Source organism: Phasianus colchicus, chromosome Z (assembly GCF_987193195.1).
Source record: "Phasianus colchicus chromosome Z, bPhaCol1.hap1.1, whole genome shotgun sequence".
NCBI classification, from domain to species: Eukaryota; Metazoa; Chordata; class Aves; order Galliformes; family Phasianidae; genus Phasianus; species Phasianus colchicus.
In genome coordinates this window covers 46,436,115-46,442,346 of record NC_143476.1, presented here as the reverse complement: position 1 = coordinate 46,442,346, position 6,232 = coordinate 46,436,115, and positions in this window count along the sequence as shown.

Sequence of the window (6,232 nt, the reverse complement as noted above, 5' to 3'; positions counted from 1 at the left end):
GAGACCCTCTGCCTGTACTAACTGTCCAAATCTGTAGTAAAGCATCTGTTATCAGCAGCCAAAAGCTGGATTAGCAGATTAGTGACCGCCTCGCCCTAGGCTCTCTCCTAGGCAGACCCTCCTTCGCCTCTCCTCTCACCTCTCCTTCTACCTCCAGCAACTGGAACCTGTTGCTTAGAGGGAGCTGGGGGAGCGGGCTAGGCAGGCGGGGGCAGGCTATGATTTCTCAGAAGTGGGAGGGTCTACTGCTTTCTATTTTTTGGATCTACCAGCATGCAGAACTCGACTTGTGTGCAGAATGGGGCAGCCTGTGTAGCACTGCTCTTGTCTTTCCCAGGGTTCTTGTACCATTTATCACAGAAACGTTCTGGGCAGCCTAATTTAGGCTCCTACTTACTGTTCCCCACACGCACTGAGACAACAAGGATGCATTTCCTTGGCCTCTCTCAAGGGGTACTTTGACTTTATCTCACGACTCTGCGCTCTGCAGCTACCTATATGGGCAGTCTCCAAAAAATAAGAGCCACCCTTTCTTTAGTATATTGGCGACTCCATTCTCAGTCAACACTAATGCATTACCTGCACATTTTCAAACAGAAAGGATAGAGCTGCCACTGGATATTCAACTCAAAAAAATGGATCACGCCTCTTTGCCAGACTTACAAGACCTCTCTTACCAGAGGGAAATAGCCCTCGCTTCCCAATCACGCCGTATTCACGCCGTCGCTTTTCACCAGTACACACGTTTGAGAACAACCAGTTTCAAAGGACCAAGTGCAGCGGGACTACAACTGCATCCAACGTCTCCGAGGAACCCTCTCTGAGAACTCACCCAGAAGTGCAACCACTGCCATCGAACCAGACTGATGCCGTCGTTTCCTAAAAACACGATCGCGTATCCCACTGGTTTTCCGTTTTGGTTGCTCTCTTCTATTTATGTTTTAATAAGAAATATTGTTTAAGAGCAAGCTTTTCTTTAGTGATGTAATTCAACACTTTTACGTATATTATATGCGGCCCAAGCCAATTCCTCTTCCCTCCATGCAACTCAGGTGAGCCAAAAGGTTGGACGCTCGTGCTCCATGACAGCTTGGAGGGGCATGCTGAAGTTAGGCCTGAATTTAGATCCGGGGCAGGAAGGAGCTGCCTCCTTACCATCTTGCTGCCGTACTGACGGGTGCGCTCTTCACGTGCTGACAGTCTTTCAAGGGCCTAACAGTCACCCGCGGGGAGGGCACTCGCCCTTCCCCTCTTGTTCACACCCACGCTTTATCACAGCATTAGAGAACCACAGAACGGCTTGGGCTGGAGGGGACCTTAAAGGCCGCCGAGCCCGTAAGGCTGCCCCTCTGCTCTGCTCTCGTGGGGCCCCATCCAGAGTACCGCATCCAGCTCCGGGGCCTCAGCACAGGAGGGACATGCAGCTGTCTGAGCAGGCCCAGAGGAGGGCCACGAAGGCGATCAGAGGGCTGCAGCTCCTCCTCTACGAGGACAGGCTGCACTGAGCAAAGACGAGCTGCCTTCAGCCTCGTCTACGAAGGCTGTGCTGAAAGCGCTGCCTCCTGATTATTTCCTGGAGACTGCAAGAGCCACACAGAGCACAGCAACGCTGGCTGACAGAGCAAACACCGTCTTTCAACAGTTAACACCATCAGCCAGGCACTGTCACCAGCACTGACCAAGAGCCTGCACGCTGTGCTTGTAAACATCTGCCCCGGCGGAGGTCCCCGACCGTCACTGACACACTGCTAAACACACCATCCGCCCCTCGCCGCGCTGCGTCCGCCGCCTGCCGCGCACAGACGCTCACTGACACCGACGGCCGGCAACGAGCGCCGCTTCCTCCCCGTCGCGGGCTCCGATTGGCTGAGCCGCAGCGCGCGGGACCGCCGCCGGGAGCCGGCCGTTGGAGCCGCGGCTCTCCTCACGGATCGCCGCTCCCGGAGCCCGGAGCCCGGAGCCCGGAGCCCGGAGTCCGGAGCCCGGAGCCCGGAGCCCGGAGCCCAGAGCCCGGAGCCCGGATTCCGGAGCCCGGATTCCGGAGCCCGGAGCCCGGAGTCCGGAGCCCGGAGCCCGGAGCCCGGAGCCCGGATTCCGGAGCCCGGAGCCCGGAGTCCGGAGCCCGGAGCCCGGGGCCCGGGCCGCCCCTCAGGAGACCGCGGCGGCAGCCGGTGCTGTCCGGGCAGCACCCAGAGGGAAGCCGCGGCACAACGGGAGCGAGTGCTGAGGGCAGCTCCGCCGGAGGTGTGCGGGAGAACGGGACCGGGACAGGGAGAGGAGCCCTGCGCGGCCCCAAGCGTTGGAAATACCGGGTAGTTTATCAGGACGGTACCTCTGATCAAGCGGATTTTATTCGCAGCTGCAATGGCGGGCCTCCTGCAAGCAGCAGAGCACCCAGAAAACAGCGTTACATCTTCTGTGCCCCGTTGCCCGACGCCTGTCTCCTCCCCCGGTTCCTCACTGGCTGCGTACTGCAGGTTCCCAATCTTCCCGGCGCTTCACTACACGTGCAAACACTGCACAAACATAAATCTCCGCTGGCTAAGCGTAAATCTCTAATTAATTAGCTAACTTCCGGCCCTCACTCCACACTCGGTCATTGTTTCTGGATATCTGCTTGTCCTGCCTTGCATAGAGAGGAGCTCAGAAGGAGGACAGGGAGGATCTTGTGCCTGCCTGTCGCATCCCAACCTTCTCACAGAGTGAGACAGTCCGGCCTTGCGTAGGGGCCCTGGCTTCTTTGACGTTTGTTAAATCTGTTTTTCTTTTGCTGGGGGCTTCTTGTCCTAACAGAACAACCCTACAGTATGTTTTCATATCTCTAAGGCTATACCCACGTTGTTTGGAACCTTTCACAACTGTTGCAGTTTTGCAAGAAAGAATTAATCACATAATTCAGCAACTATGTTTCTAAAACATGTTGCCAACGCATACGGTATTTCATACAGTATTTCTACTTTTTAGACCAACTATTTCTAAGGATAAGTTACAGAATACAAACACACTGTGTTCTACTTCTTCAAACCAACTGCCCTTTTTAATATCTAATGCAGAAATTACACTCCATTCCCACAATTCCCCCCTCCCCCTGTACCATCAGTACAGTATCCCTCTGTAGTAGCTGGACTCCTGCTACTACAATCAAAGAAGTAAATATGGGCACAATCATTCCCTTCCATTTGCCGAACCAGGACTCCAACCGTGCAGTGACAGAAGTATCTATTCCTGAATTTTCTGCCAATTCATGAGCAAGAGTGGTAAGCCCTTGCAATGCTTTAGTTATTGTACCATCCGGGGCTGTGTTACTGGAGATGAAGGTGCAACAGCGGGTGCCCAGCATTACACACACACCCTTTTTCAGCTAGTGTCATATCTAGGGCAATCCTGTTGTCCCAGGCCATCCTACTTGTAGCATCCGATTGTTCCGCAATTCCCTTTATTGCCTCCTTTGTGTCGTTTATCAATCTCTGTTGGTTGTAATAGATGTAGTTAATCCAATCTATGTTTTCGTTAACTGTCACCCACCAGAACAGTGACTCGAACTCTGCAGCAATTTGATTTCTCACCTTAAGTTCATCAGGGACACCTCTAGGCACTCCAGTTGAATGTATATATATATTTATATAGTGTCATCTAATGAGAGCCTGAAGCCCTTTTATTCCTTCGGGGTGTGTGTGACACCCCCGTTTTGAATGATATAGCTAGTTGAACAAGCGCACAGGTACCTCCCCAATTAGATGGGAGAGTGGACCGTAAGATCTTCCCACCACAATACCACCAGGGATCCGCTCTAGAGATTCCCAATCTCGAATAGTTCCCTGCTGAATCTTCTGTAGCGTTCAAAGTCTCCCTGCATAGGGAGAAATTTCCTATAAGCCTGTAGCCCTTACACCCTGCCTTGAGAGGCAAGCTGTATGGTTACCTATGGCTGTGGGGAATGCAGGAGGGACTTTGGCATCCACCTCAGGCACTGGAGGGAACAATAAAGAGAGCGATTTACAGGCTTTGTTTCCCCAGGCGTTTTCTCTGGTACAGGGAAACCATGCGTCGCATCCCTTGGGGATCCTTGGTCCACCCCAGTGGAAGGGGTACCACCTGGGCTCCCGTCCTGATGCACAAGCATAGCAATTGCTATGGTTGAGACTCTGGACAGTATACTTAATCCATTCTACCTAGGTATTCACATCCCCATACGCTGTCTCAATTTCAAACGTTTGTCTGAGATCCTTTATTTCTGCAACTGTTACAACCACAGGGTTTTGACGGAGATTTTCCACTCTCTTTTCCCTACTTGCACATTCTGTGTAGGATCAGGGAGTGAATGCCATACAGCTTTCCTGAATCTGATTACCGGATCTTTTCCACCTATGTCTATTCCAAGGCCAACAGTGATGTTAACAAGACTGTCAGCCTTGTCAATCGTTATTGGCACTGGATTACATTGTAAGGCTTGGCAGGCTGGTTGGACGACCCCTGTAACATACTGATCTGGTCTTTCAATATACGCGCACACGAGGCATCCAGTATCCCAGGTGTGTATGTCCAGCCTCGGTAGGTAGTTGTCCACCATACATTATTCCACCCGTTACAAGGGTATCTCCTATTCATAGCTAGTTCAGGACATAGGTTTTTGTTTTCATTACTCAATCATCATTGAGTACTTAGGCTCCCACAAGCTATCGAATGACAGGCATCGAATGTGACAGTCTGAGGTTTTTCTTTCCTTGTCACATTCACCCAAATCTTAACAGGGTACTCTCCCGATCCCCTCTGTAGATCATCTTTTCTCCTGACACGCTGAATACAGGGGGGTAATCCCTTCAGGCCTGCATACCGGAGGTCAGGAAAGGCAGGTACTTCAAGAACAAGCTGCTTATATATGCATTACGTGTCCATGAAAAGGCTGGGTTATTATGATAAGGATGACTGACATTCCTCCCTCACCCCGAGTCTCACTTCTTTTATGCATGCGTGGTATTTTAGGGGTTGTTTGGTGGTCTTTCTGATGAAGGTTGTCTTTTTCACTTTGAGCAGCTCTTTGAGCAGCTTAGCTTTTTCCATGTCTGAGGAAGCCAGTTCTCCTTGACCTGTCTCTTCCTGCGTTATGTACCCCTTCTTCTTAGTTTTCCCATCCCATAGAGCCGAGTTCAGCTCTACCTGTGCCTTGGCTTTCTTAATCTCATTTCTACACATGCGGACAATGTCCCTATATTCTTTCCAGGCTACACAACCCTGCTTCCACTTTCTGTACGGTACGTTTCCCTCTTTTCCCTCAGCTTAAGCTGCAGGTACTTGCTCAGCCATGTCGGTCAGCCACCTCCTCTGCTCCGTTTCTTCTGTTCGGGGATTGAGAGCTCTTGTGCTCTCAGAAAGGTGTCCTGACAGAGCGGCCAGCTCTGTTCTGTGCCCATGCCCTCAAGGATGCTTTCCCAGGAGATCCCGCCCAGCAGTTCCTCGATCAGCCAGAAGTTTGCCCTCCTGAAGCTCAGGGCCCTGATTCTACTTTTTGCCAGGCCTGCATTCCTCCAGATCACAAACTCCACCAGGGCATGGTCATTACAGTTCAGGCTGCCTGCAGTCTTAACCTCTCTAATGCTCTCCTTTACTCTGGCGAGCACCAGGTGCAGTAAGGCTTCACCTCGGCTCGGTCTGTCTAGTACCTGGACAAGGAAGTCATCCTCGACAGACTCCAGGAATCTCCTGCATTGTCTGCCACCCTCCATGCCGCTATGCCAGAAGATATCCAGGTAGCTGAAATCCCCAATCAGGACAGGAGCCCACGAGCATGACACCTCCTGCAGCTGAAGCAAGAAGGCCTCGTCAACAGGCTCCCCCTGATCAGGTGGCCTGCAGCAGACCCCAACCACTAGATGCAGATGCCCCTTACTGGATTGATCCCTGATTTTCACCCATAAGCTCTCAACCTGGTCATGGCTGTTACTCGGACACAGCTCTTCACAATCTATCCACTTCCTAACATAGAGGGCAATTCCACTGATCAAAGACAGACCCCAGGTATAAGCGTGGCTACTCTTCATCACTCTTGCTTCTCTGTAGTGTGAGCTCAAATGCTATCTCACTGGCAAAATCCCAGAGATGTATTTAAATGAATTTCAGAGGATGCTTTTCTATTCTGAAAGGCAAACCCACTCATAGCTTGGCTTTTCCTGAGTGACAAAACCTGTGTTTAGAAAGACATATTTTTTCTAGAAAGCACATGAAAATTAGATGT